The sequence below is a fragment of the Halichoerus grypus genome, chromosome 6, assembly GCF_964656455.1.
Source record: "Halichoerus grypus chromosome 6, mHalGry1.hap1.1, whole genome shotgun sequence".
NCBI classification, from domain to species: Eukaryota; Metazoa; Chordata; class Mammalia; order Carnivora; family Phocidae; genus Halichoerus; species Halichoerus grypus.
Window position 1 is genome coordinate 99,148,012 of NC_135717.1, and position 14,415 is coordinate 99,162,426.

At 37.6% G+C, this 14,415-nt stretch overlaps 1 protein-coding gene and 1 pseudogene across 11 annotated transcripts in view; both read right to left on the bottom strand.

Moving 5' to 3' along the window:
• The window catches only part of LMNTD1 (lamin tail domain containing 1), a 512,641-nt gene that overhangs the window by 270,086 nt on the left and 228,140 nt on the right, over positions 1–14,415 (bottom strand). The window lies entirely within an intron of this gene.
• On the bottom strand, positions 8,020–11,461 carry LOC118542066 (protein kinase C-binding protein NELL1-like; annotated as a pseudogene).

The following is a 14,415-nucleotide window of genomic DNA, read 5'->3' on the forward strand; positions in this document are numbered from 1 at the left end:
GCCCCAGGTGTCTCATTTTCAATAAAACACACAAATCAGATATTGCTGGTAGATATAAATTATGTTTGAAAATTTTATGTTAAAAATAGATGCTGTTATAAAATACACTAGTAAGTTAAGGCATAGTTTAATTTTCTCCAAAGCATTTCTGTTGTCTAAGTAATTGAAAGAAATATCATTTTAAAAGGGGTGGAATGTTGAAAAATAGGAAAAGCCATAGAGATGTGGAATTATTTCTCTGGTAGTTTTAACTTTCCTTCTTTATTTTTTGTTTTTCTTCTTTCTTTTTTAAAAAATTGATACTATGATAATAACTATCTCTAAAACATATGCATATTGGAAAGGAGAGCTCAGAAATTGTGGAAATAATTATAAAACCTACTAGAATGTTGTATGATTATCTTAAACTATTCTGTGTATATATATTTTTTAGTAATGAAAAATACATATTGCTTGAAAGAGGAAATCATTCTTCATTTCTCCTCTACTTTTACTCTACTACTCCTAATACTTCACTTCTGACACCAGATGTGTGGGTTTTCCACACCCAACTATTCTCCAGCTTTCTGGATACCAACTAGGTATCCTATAATTTAACTTATTGCTGAATTTGCATCATACCCCACAAGTTAAGGGCTTAGTACCACAAAAATGCCCTCTCCCCTCAACTTCAGATGTCAATCACAAGCCAGGTTGTCTCCTGTGCTTGTGACTAATTGGCTCTAAATCGGAGATACCATGACTCTTTTCCCAAGTTTGATCATTTGCTACAGTGGCTCATAAAATTCAGGAAAACAATTTACTTATGAAATTAACAGTTTATTATAAAGGGGATACAACTCAAGAATAGTCAGGTGGAAGAGATGCATAGCATGAGGTTTGAAGGAAGCGGCATGGAGTTTCCACGCCTTCTCTGGGCATGTCACCCTCCCAGCACCTCCATATGTTCACCAACCAAGAAGCTTTCTTAATCCTTTTGATTAAGATTTTTACAGAGGCTTCATTATGTAGGCATGATTAATTAAATAATTAGCCACTGGTGATTAACTCAACCTCTAGCCCTTCTACATCCCCTGAGGTCAGAGGGTGGAGCCAAAAGTTCTAAACCTCTAATCACATGGTTAGTTCCCTTAGCAGCCAGCCCCCATCCTGTGATTATCTAGGGGTTTTCCAAAAATCACCTCTGTAGCATAACCTCAGATGTGGCTGAAATGTGTTTGTTATGAATATCAAGACACCTTTATGACTCATCACTTAGGAGATTCCAAGGATTTTAGTGGCTCCCTGCCAGGATTGGGACTTGTTATGAATAACAAGACACTTCTTTAGCGTTTGTAGCTCTTATCATTTAGGAAATTAAAATGGGGCTCTGGCCAAAAATTGGGGACAAAGACCAGATATACTTATATTGCTTATTATATCACAATATCACACTATTACTAAAATATTTAACCAGGGCTCTGATCTATAACTCAGTTAGAAATGAGATTTCAAGAGAAATCCATTTTGCACTGTGGTATGTTCTATGGTAGTAAAAGAAAGAGCAGTGTTTCCTAAATGTAAGCCCCCTTTCAATAGTAGCACTTGACAGGAGCCTCAAGTTTCACATTTCCACTTTAGTGGACTGGGTGGAAATCTTTACAAAGTTGGTGTTAAAGAGAGTACCATCTGGAAAGAGGCAGAGTAATGAACAAGGAGGATGGGCTGTAAAGAAATTTTAGATTCAGGTACATTTTAAACCAAATTAAAGTTGTTTTTAAGTAGATAGCAGGTAGATAAGCATTAGTAAAATATCACCAGTGTCTCTGCCCAGGGAAAAAGTAACAAGAAGGCAATTAGAGGCTGGAGTCAACCAATTACTGAAATGGTTCCTGGAAAGGAAAAGGAGTCCTACAGTCCAAACATTCGACAGCAATGGAAACTAGCAGCCAACACAATTAAATTGTGATTTTTTTTCATCTTTGGACTCATTAAGGGTGATTATATAGGCACCTCCCAAAGATGATTTAACTGTTGACAATGCCCAGAACATTATTACTCTACTCTTACTGATAATTCTATTTTGGCAATTGTGGTATGACTGCTGTTATTTCAACAGCTGGAATAAAATGTCTTCCTATACAGCATAAAGTCATATGTTTGTGTGTTTTTCTTCATGTCTGAGTATCATTTACCAGATACCTATAATGACTTAGATTATATGTCCTCTAGGAGTCCATTGAGCTCTAAAATTCTTTGAGTCTATGAGGTACAAAAGACATAGTGCTTTCTTATAAAAGACAAATAAATGGGGACTTTGAGTCCTGGCCAAAATGGAGTAACAAGGAACTGATTTATCCTTCACTTTAAACAAATATAAAATATATGGGGAAAAAACAGTTTTCAGACATTGGACGACAGACACCACAGGAATATAATTCCCCAGGGAAAGGGACACAAACAAGATGAGCTCTAGGACTGCCCTGTATTACTGCCCAGAGAGAGTTTCCAGACATAGAACAAAAAGAGACCAAATGCAGTATGGTAGTCTCACTGTGTTGAAAGCATAGAGATTGGAGTTTAAGGTGACCAAGATGACTAGATTTTATGGAGCAGAGCACCAGAGAGAAGAGAACCACATATATTGAGAGAGATTTCCAGAAATTTCCAGAGGGCTCTCTTTGAGTCTTTCAGCTCTATATAATCAGTGCATGTATCTGAAGAAACTACCCAAGACTGGGGAGGGAAAGAGCTACCAGGAAAAGAACAGGCAAAATAATGTGTAGGAATAGTTCTGCTGGGAATAGTTTGTGTTCCCACTAGCCAAAGTAAAAAGATCTTGCAATACACAGGGCCTTAGGAAGAATCCCCAAAAGGCCTTAGTAGAATGACTAAAATAACCCTATACAAAAGCTGCTCTGCATCCACTCTAGCTAAGCTTGAAAGAGAAAGTCTCTAACTACTTATTCTAAGTAAGTTAATGGCATGCAGAAGAAAATCAAATGCTATTTAAAGGACAACAACAAAACCCAGTACCAATAATGCAAAGTTAGCAATGTTTAGCATCCAATTACAAAGACCAGGTATGATAAAGAATCATACAACTCAGCACCCAAAAAACAAACAATCCACTTAAAAAACTGGGCAGAAGATCTAAACAGACAGACATTTTTTCCAAAGAAGATATACAGATGCCAAACAGGTACATGAAAAGATGCTCAACATCACTAATCATCAGTGAAATGCAAATCAAAACCACAATGAGATATCACCTCACACATATTAGGATAGCTATCATCAAAAAGATAAGAGGGCACCTGGGTGGCTCAGTTGGTTGGGCGACTGCCTTCGGCTCAGGTCATGATCCTGGAGTCCCTGGATCGAGTCCCGCATCGGGCTCCCTGCTCAGCGGGGAGCCTGCTTCTCCCTCTGACCCTCCCCCCTCTCATGTGCTCTCTCTCTCTCATTCTCTCTGTCTCAAATAAAAAAAAAAAAAAAAAAAAAAAGATAAGAAATAACTAATGTTGGTAAGGATATGCAGAAAAGGGAGCCCTTGTACACTGCTGGTGGGAATGTAAACTGGTGCAACCATTATGGAAAACAGTAGGGAGGTTCCTCAAAATATTAAAAATAGAAATACCATATGATCCAGCAATTCCAATTTTTGATATTTATTTGAAGAAATATGCAATAAAATAAAAATGAAATAAAATGCAACCTCAAAAAGATATATGCATCCCCATGTTCACTGCAGCACTATCTACGATAACCAAGATATGGAAACAACCTAAGTGTCCATTGGTGGATGAATGAAAAAAGAAAATGTAGTATAAATGGAATACTATTCATCCATAAAAAGAAGGAAATCTTGTCATTTATGACAGCATGGATGGATCTTAAGGTTATTACGCTAAATGAAATAAGTCAGAGAGAGAAAGACAAATACCATATGATCTCACATGCATGTGAAATTTTGGAAAAAAAAAAAAACAAGTTCATGGACATGGAGAATAGAGTGGTGGCTACTGAAGACAGGGGGTGGGTGGGAGAAATGAGTTAAGGGGGTCAAAAGGTAAGAACTTCCAAATACAAAATAAATAAGTCATGGAGATGTAATGTACAGCATAGTATCTATAGTTAATAATATTGTATTGCATATTTGAAAGTTGCTCAGACAGTAGACTTCAAAAATTATCATCATAAGAAAAAAAAAGTTTTGTAACTATGTAAGGTGACAGATGTTAACTAGACCTATTGTGGTGGTAATTTTGCAATGTACATAGATATCAAATTATTATGTTGTACAACTGAAAATAATATATGTCAATTATACCTCAATTAAAAAATACTAGATATGAAAAGAAGCAGAAAATATGACCCATAACCAAGCGAAACAGACACAGAAATGGAAGAGATAATGAAACCAACAGACAAGGATATTAAAATGGCTAGTGTAACTATGACCCATATGTTTAAAATGGTAGAGTAAAACATAATCATCATAAAGAGAAAAGCCAAAGATATAAGGAAAGCCTATATAGTACTCCTAGAGATTAAAAAAAAAAAAAAAAGCACATGATCTGAGATGTAAAACTACACTGGAGAGGTTTAGCAATAGCTTAGACACTACTAAAGAAAAAAAAAATTAATTGACTTCAAGATATAGCAAAGGAAACTACGCAAACTTAAGCACTGAGACCAAAAAAAGATTGAAAAAAATTACCTGTGGGACAGTATAAAGTAGTTTAATGTGTATGTAATTAGATAGTCAGAGGATAGAAGATAGAAGGACAGAAAAATATTGAATAAAGAATGGCTAAGCATTTTTCAATTTGATAAAAATTATTAACCCAAAGATCCAAGAATCTCAACAAACCCAAAGCAGAATAAATATAAAGAAAACCATGAAAGTCACATTGTAATCAAGTATTTGACAACCAGCAATAAAGAGACAATCTTAAAAGTAGCCAGTGAAAAGTAGACACATTACATACTGAGGAGCAAAGACAAGAAAGACAAAAAACAATTGGAAATATCTTTCAAGTACTATCAACCTAGAATTCTATACCCAGGGAAAATATCTTTCAAAAATCAAGGCTAAATGAAGACTTCATCAGACAGACAAAGCTGAGAGATAACAACTACAACTGACTTCACTCTTCTCATATAATTTGAATTATTTGAAAAAAAAAACTTGCATTACTTGGAACTAGCAAAAATAGATCAGGCTTCTTTGAAATTTAAAGGCTTATCCTCTCCTACTCTCTCTCACACACAGCATTACAGAGTGAGTCCATGTTAAATAATCCCAAGATATGAGGTAAGCCTGTGCATTCCTGATACAAGTGTGCAGGACCTCCTTATCTCATCTATCATACTTTGTCATAGTATGATAAATTGTACTATCATACAGCTTCTCAGTCTAAAGATTACTAACTCTATAAGATATAAATCACAGAAAGAGAACCCCCCCTTTTTAAATAAAGGTAAAACCGTATCAGTCTCCTCATATCTAAAACAAAGACATTCGTCTAGATGACATCTCAGGTTCCTTCTATCTCTGAAAGTACATAAGCCCAAGAAAAATGTTGACATAACCATTTATTGAATAAGAACTCTGCAATGCTATCCCTGTCAAAGTAATAAATACATAATTACAAATTGTGATAAGTATTACACAGGACAAGACATATTGCTATAAGGTAAAATAATAGGGGATCTAATATAGGTTGGGGAATGCTATTGGACTGAACTGCATCTGCCCCACAAAATTCATATATTGAATCCCTAGCCCCTAATGTGATAGTATTTGGAGATGGGGTCTTTGCAAGATAAGATGAGGCCTTCATGATAGGAATAGTGCCCTTATAAGAAGAGATAACAGAGAGTTTCTGTCTCTTTTTCCTTGCCATGTGAGGACGCATGAAGAAGGTGGCCACCTCTGGCCTGGAAGAGAGGCTTCACTAGAACCTAACCATGCTAGCACTCTGATCTCAGACTTCCAGCCTACAGAACTGTGGGAAAACACATTTCTGTTGTTTAAACCACCCAGCCACCGGTCTCATTTTGTTATGACAGCTCATGCTAAGATTAATTACAAGCTGTCAAGTAATGCCTCCCTCCTGTAGTAACATAGTAACATTTCAGCTGAGACCTAAAGGATGAGTGGGAACTGGACACATGAAGAGTGAGAAAAGCATTTCAGGTAGGAAATGACATGTGAGAGGAATGCAGCTAAGAAGAGAAGAGTGTAACTGCAAGAAGGATGAAGCTATCAGGGTTGAGGAGGATGATGTGGGGCTGGAGAGGTAGGCAGGGGCCAGATTAGTCAGGTGCTTGAAGGCAACATTAAAATCTTGGTTTTTGTCCTATGTGCAAGGTTTAAAGTGAGGTAATGACATGAACACATTTTTGTTTTGAAAAGATCACTGATTACAGTCTAGAGCAGGGCTGTCCAATAGAAATATATTGCAAGCCACACAGGACATTTAAACTTTCTGTTAGTCACATTTTTAAGAGTAAACAAAATCTATCATATAATTTTTACTGATAGATTTTATTTAACCGAACATATCCAAACCATTAATGATAAATCATTATCATATCAATGTAAAATTTTATTGACATCTTACATTTTTTTCCATACTAGGTCTTTGAAATTCAGTGTGTATATTTTTTCCCTTGTATTTTAAACTTACAGCACATGTCAGTTCAAACCTGCAGCATTTCCAGTGCTTAGTAGCCACACGTGGCTGGTGGCTACTGTCCTGGACAGGGCAGGTTTAGAGAATGAACTGGGGGCACTGGAATGGAAGCAGAAATCTCAGTTGAAAGATTACTGCAGAAGTCCCAGTGATGTAAGCATTGCTTGGGTTAGGCTAGTAACAACAGAGATGGCAGAAAGTGAAGAGATTTGAGATTAGTTTGGAAGGAGTTAACAGCAATAGAAATGAAGGAATGTGAGGAAAGGCATTAAAAAGTAAAATAGAACCAGAAATAAGCCATAGGATAATTCAAAGACTGATCCAAATTAATGTTTTGATCTTAAATTTCCTCTTTGTAGAGGAGGCCTTAGTAGGATATGTATTTTCACTGTCACTTACGATTTTATTATTTTCTTTTTTATATTTACTTTCATTTTTTCATCAACTGCTTTTCTGACTTGGTCTGTTTCAAAATTCCTGTTTCTTTTTCATCTGTATAGTTAATTCAGCTTGATCTAACAGATATTATTGAATGATTGATTTGTGCAAAGCTTTGTGCCAAACACCGGGAAGATAAAGAAAAATAAGAAATGATACTCATATTAAGAAGTTAAGTCTAGGGGCGCCTAGGTGGCTCAGTCGGTTAAGTGTCTGACTCTTGACTTTGGTGCAGGTCATGATCTCAGGGTTGTGGGATCAAGCCCCACGTCAGGCTCCTGCTTGGGGAGTCTGCTTGAGATTCTCGGATTCTCTCTCTGCCCCTCCCCACCGCTATCTCTCTCTCTCTCTCGCTCTCTCTCAAATAAATAAATCTTAAAAAAAAAAAAGAAGTTAAGTCTAATATATGAGAACCAAAACATTTACTCTTTTTCTAGCAATTGTTTTTACTGTTTTGGGGGTTTTTTTGTCTGTTTGGGGTGACAAAAAGCACAATAGGCAGCTTTATTTGTAGAATTTGATCCAAAAGTCCAGAAAAAATAAATAAAAGGATCTTGAGTCTCTATTATGTTAGTACACAAAATAAACCAAAAATAACATCAACATTTACCATGAGATCATTTAAATGTATTTGCAAATGATCTGATAAGGGAAATATGACTTACAACATGGGAAACTTCTAACAACCAAAGACTTGAATGCACTGCACTGTAGGTCATCTAGACTACGTAGCATGAATGAACAAAGCTGTAGGTCCAAAATGCATTCCCCAAACACCTTCTCAGATGCAGACTTTGATAACTCTCTGTGGTAGAAAACACCAACTCCTGTTCTTCATTATATTGGATGGTCATTTTGTCCAATTTTCTCCCGTGATGATGAATCCATTTTAAATACTTCAATTATTATGAAAATACTCTAAATCCACAGAACAGCAGACGTTTCCATCCTTGCATTTGCGGGTTGTACAAGGAGATCCAGCCATGTTCATATTGAGCTGCTAAGCCTTGAAATGCCACAGCTTTCCAGGCAAGATTTTCTGATGTCATAGGCAATGTTATCAGCTAGGCAGGGGTCACTGACACAGTGGGAACAATAATGCCTTTCCAAAATGGCTGTGTACTCACAGCTCAAACTGGACCAAGTGACCAGTAATCTACCTTTCCTTCCGGACACTGGCACTGCTGGCAGCTGTGAGTCCAATTGTCTCCACTTTGATAGAGCTTGTGTCCATTTTGATCTAAATATTGATTTATGACCCTGGTTCACACTTTGGGCAACAGAAAAGGTCAACATTTGGATTCCAGCAATCACAAGCTGTCTATTGGCAGAAAATCTTCTGGTCCTTGCAGGAACAGACAGAACACCTGTTTTCTTTCAAGGTCCACACCTGCCTATTACACTGCAGTTCTCCATGGGGGCAGTCACCAGAGCTGGAGGGCCTAGAAAGACAGAGGCAGTGGAATCCCCTTGGCAGGTTGATTGAGGCAGAATCACTCCAAAGGTATGAGTTCTTAAGGCACATTCATCACTGTCAATAGAGACTCCATCATCCTAAAAACTGCTTCTGCACTCACAGTGGCACCACCCTGGCAGGTTAACCCAGCAGGAATGGTTGTGGCACTCAACGGCTCCCCCTGTACATTCAACAATATCTTTCTCGCAGTGGCTTCCTTTGAATCAGAGGACAAACGCATTTGTTAGGAGCCACGATATCCTGTATCTGCTGCCCTCTTGGCAGAATACTCTACAGACAGTCCCATTCCCCACTTAGCCCAGGTTGTAGGTGCAGCTGTGTCTCTGGACAGTGTTGGTACAGATGGCATGCTCATCACAGGTGTGCTGCCTGTGGCCACATTCATCCTATTTTGTACAGGAGAAGTCATCCATATGAATGTATCCTGGGACATAGTCACAGTGATGTAACCCAGGCAAGATGACACACAGAGTATTGGCATGACAGTAATGCATTTTAGCTGCACACTCATCAATATTCTTATGGCAGGCAGAGTCTCTCTGGACACAGATATAACCGTTCTTGCATTCACAAGTAGCTTTTGTATTCTAGTTTTTGCCCTGTAAGTTTTCACCACATTTAGCGCTGTCTGCACAAAAGTTATAACCTCTACTGCATGTGATCCTTTTCTGAGCAGTTAAAGGAGGGCATGATTCTGTAATTTTTACTAAAACTCCACTTCAGCATTCCCTGCAGCTCTTAGTTAAAATCCACTGGCCTTCTGCAAGGACTTTTTCTGTATAGACACATTTTGGTCAGCAGACTTTACAGCACTGCTGGCAATGTGCATGGGGAGGGTGTCTGGGGAGCAACTGAGAGGGGGGTAGGACGTCCTTTGACACTCCACAGCACCATTTGGCATGTTCGGTTCCTGCAGTGATCATCATCAACCCAGGAGACTTGGTCTCTACAGAAAAGTCTACTCACCTGGCAGATCTTACAATGACAATTTTCCAGTTGACTAAGTCTTGTGACTGCATAATTTAGTTTTGTAGGCATCTTGGCCAAAAGTTCCTGAAAGTCCATCACTCCTTGCACCAAGCTTAAGAAATCACTGCAAGTTGGACAAGTGTGATTCAGGTTCAGACACTATGTTATGTAGCATTTGGCATAAAGATGATATTCCCATCTTGGATGATTCTTTTGAATAAGCCATGGTTTTCGTTTTGCTGACCAATGTGACCTTGTGCCATTGTCCACTTACCATCCAGTATGGAAGTGCTTCAGTTCTGGGCTTCCCATTATGTACATAGTGGTATTGGATCTCATCCCTCAGCCCATGGCTCTCCAGTTCAAAGTAGCTGTGTTTCAGTTCTCAAATGGACAGTATCATTCCTAAAGTCAATGTATTTCTGCTATACAGTGGCCAAGAAGAACAGCTCTTATTACAGAACAGCTGAATTAATTTCTTCTAAGAAGAACAGCTCTTATTCCAAAACAGCTGAATTAATTTCTTACTCACATGAGGGACTTCATTGATCTCTCTTAAATATATTGCCTTCTCCAGGTTTCTTCGGTTCCAGTCCCTTTCCTATATCTTCAAAGTCAGCAGTGTAGCATCTTAGATGCTCTCTCTGCTTCTATATTCATGCCGTGCCTCTATCTTGTCTTTACTATTTAACAATAGTTTCCAGTTTCATCCAGAACATTTTCAGAGAATGTGTACTCCCCTATTTTTGGCAGAACACCTGATCATTCCTCAGGGTCAGTCAGAAGAACAAAAATCACTGTAGGTATTTTGAACAAAATGGGGTTTAACCCTGGGAATTAAAGACTTACCAAACCATCTGAAGGGCTAGGAGAGCAAATGTCAGGGAAGCCCCTGCAAATATTCAGGAAATGTAGAAGTACAAGGATATTGGAAAAGCCACCTCCATTGACCTTAGCTGCTTCACCAAAGTGAGTGTTTCTCAGAAAGGAGGATGTGTGGAAGCTACTGGCAGAACTTCACAGTGACCATCTCCCAATCTTTATCTGCCTGCCCATGGCTGCCACTGAGGAATGATAGAATTTTTTTTTTCCCTTTTGTATTTCAAGGAAAAACCTCTCACTGGAGAATCCTACCTAAAACCTGCTGGCTAGGGATTCTGGCAAATGTAGTTCCCAGGATCCTCCTCTAAATGGAAGGGAGAATTTAGAAAGAGGGTGGGCATGAAGCTGAGTTGAAATATACAACCAGGCACATGTAGATTAGGCACATTGTCGGCTCTGTGATAAAATACTGTATGCCTATAAGCCTCAGATACTCAATTTTAATTTTGTACTCCCAAATAAATTTTCAATTAGATTTCTAGCATTTAATCTTGAATAATGTTTCTTTCACCAGAATCAGAAAGTACTTAGGGAGTTCAAAGGCAACTAAGCCCTACAAAGGTACTGAGAGACTGAATATACAAATGGAAAATGGATAGACCACATATAAAAATAGAACTTTGACTCACAACCTATAGCAACCTGTCCAGAAATCAACCCCTCTATGTACAGTAAACAACCTAGGAAGCCAGCCAACTTTAAATCAAACTTACAGGAAGCCAGATTGCTATCTCTAGTGACAATCCAGGAAGCTAAACAATAACTTCCGTAACAATCAGCCCAAAATGGCAGGACTTGATTAGTAACTGACAGCTTCCCTGCTTTTTGTCCCCACTTCCAACTTAGGACCAAGCAGAGGAAGTCAAGTACAGACCCCTAACCAATCACACAAGATGTCCTACTTCTAGTTAGTCTGCCTTCAGTTTCTCCATGCCAGCAACCTCCAATCAGGACACACCTGAAAGCTTTCCTTTTGTCCACTCTGAAGCTTTCCCAACTTTGCTTTTTTCATTTGGTCGATCTTTATTTCTACAGTATTGATCAAGCTAGGATTTGACCTAAAAAGAAACTGTATTTGTGAGGGAAATAATGTATGAACTTCTAGGCACCAATTTTCTCATATGGAGCAGGCACTATGGCACAATGGTTAAGTGCTTGAGTTCTAGAATCAGAAAACCAAACTTCAACTTGTATAATTTTCACTGTCTCGCTGTATTCTTTAGGGTTGTTAAGAGGATTAAACTAGGTGATGGTTGTAAACTACATTATCTAATTTCGTATTATCATGATCTTCTCTTTCCAATTTCATGAACCTCCATCCTGTTCTGTCCATAAATTATCTCTTGATTCATCGTCCTTCCTCCATCTGATTCCTTCCTTCATCTTATCTAACAAGAAGCAACCAAATACATCTTCCTCAACTGTTATCATCCCATTCCCCTACTCAAAAAACTCCAGGGCCTTTAAAGACATCCATAATCTACTTTCCACATCTCCTCAACATTCTCTCTGACAAGAATGACCTTCCACTCTAGCCAAATGCACATATTCACTGGTCTAGAGATATTCCACAAAATCTCATGTAAATGACCATTTTCCCTCCATTGGTCATATTTGGAATAAACCACACCTCCTTTCTCAGTATCTGAATCTTACATTTCATTTACAGTTCAGCTCAAATCCTCTCTCTCCCATTAAGCCTTATCAGACAACTGCATTCCAGAGCAATTTCTTCCTCTCGAGAGTACTAAAGCTTTTATTAGATTCATTGAATCATATTCTGATTTGCAATAGATACAACTTTTCACATATGCGTATCAAAACCTCAGTGAGAAAATAGTATTTCCGAAGGCAGGGCCAGTAGTTTATTCTTTTTTTGTGCATTGCCATATACCTAAGCATAACAACTGTAATTGTTATTCAGAACTATATTTCTGTTATTATGCCAAACACTTCATTTTATCTGATTTAGTTCTCTCCAGAACTCTTGAGGGAGGGGTTAGAATTAGCCACTTATCAGGCAAGAAAATTTAAGAACAGAGAGGTTGAGTTATTTGCCCAAGGTCACAGAATTAGTAAGACGGATTTGAACCACCTAGGTATCTCTGACTCCACAGCTTATGCTATTAGTAACATTTTGTGGATTGATTAAACATACTGCTTTATGAAATCTTACTAGATATACATATAAATTTCCTCTCTTTATTTCCAGTGTCTCCTTGGGAAACCCAAATACGGGATTCATGTTAGAGATCATATATTTCTACAGTAGAATCAATTTCCTAAGACATTTTTCTTTAATCTGTGATAGAAACCTTGAAACAATCATAAAGGCATCAAAAGTACATTTACTTCGCCATGTAGGTTGTTCAGAATTGAAACACTGCAGAACAAATCACATGAGGCCATGCAACATCTTTCTATTTGCCATTCATTCCTATTTTAAACAGAATTTGGGTACCACTATTCACCCAAAATTATTACGTGGGTTTTAGGATACATGTCTTAGGTACCAGCTAAAAAGAAGAATAGTTGTTATTTATAGCGTTTCAGTAATATATGAAGATCAAAACTAATGTAAAATTTCAAATATTGAATATTCCATAAAGCTTTATTGTGAGAGAGGATATTTTTGGCTTTTTGATTCATTTGTTTTTTACCTTGTCTCTCTCAGTAATCTTGGTGTACACCATTCTTAAAATGGTGTGGGGAGGTAGAAGCATGGTGGGGTTGGAAGAAAACCTTGTCCAAAGTATCTTACAGTTTTAAATTCTTTAATCAGAGAAGCATATGAGCTCTCTTGAGTCTTGTTGAATTAAAAAAACAAAAACAAAAAACCATTTAAATTTTAAACCTGACCATTCAAGAATATTAAACTGACTTGGCTCTTTCAGCAATCCATAGTAAAGGAAAGTTGGGAAAATCCAATCCTGACAAAGAAATTCTAATTCAAAGAGGGTAATGTTAATAAAGATCTTTCTCAAAATACACTTAAAGTATAAAGAGGCCATATCTTTATTTTATTCTTGTTTGTTCTATAAAAATACTACTGTATGGAAAGGAAATGAAAATTTCAGTCAACATTCAGTGGTAATTAAAAGCAATTGTAGTCCTCAGGCTTTTTCTTTCCAATATGATCCAGTGATCAGAAGGAATTGGAAATGATTACATTTTAACTAGAAACACATTTCTGTCCAGAACTGAGCTTCGAAGCATGAAAAAGGCACAGTGGTGGCCCCTGTTTGTGTTTCCATCTGGGGCTCTAATTTGAACTTCAGTGATTATTCTGCCAGACTTCTGGCTGTGCAAAGATCCAGAAAGTCAAAGCCAGCATATTCTTGTATGCTGTTTCACGCAAAAAAATAAAATTGCACCAATTACCATGTTTGCATTTTGTAGAATGGCTCTATTTAAATCGATTATAGGTTAAACAAGAGCGTTTGTAAAATTCACAGTTCAGATTTAATCTGGCTTTATTCCAGGGTACCCAATCTGAAAAGTGAGTGATTGCAACACTCTTGGAAAAAAAGTTAGCAATGGCCTGTAATGGAAAACACTCTGAAACAAATTTAGCCTGCTTTTCAAATTAAGAAATTCATCCCATCGCTGGTCTTTCATTTGAAAGATTTCTTCAGATCCCATTAAAAATGCTCATCTTTTTCTGATATTGTTAGTGTTTCCAAAATGACATCATCATCAGTGATAAGGATAAAAGCAATGAAAAATGTAATGTCTCATGCCAGGAATTACTTGGTCATAGAAAGCACCTGAAGGCTGTTGTAGTTGCTCTGACTTCACAGCTCCTGGCGCTGGGAATTCTGTTTTCTATGGCCAGGAGAGAACGATGAGGTCATAGAAGTCTTGATGGGGAGAAAGAGGATAACTTTATGGTCCCTAAAGAGCTTGGCAACTTACTATATTTGAGGTGAAATGTACAGTCCTTTTATTTTCTTATTCTAAACACAC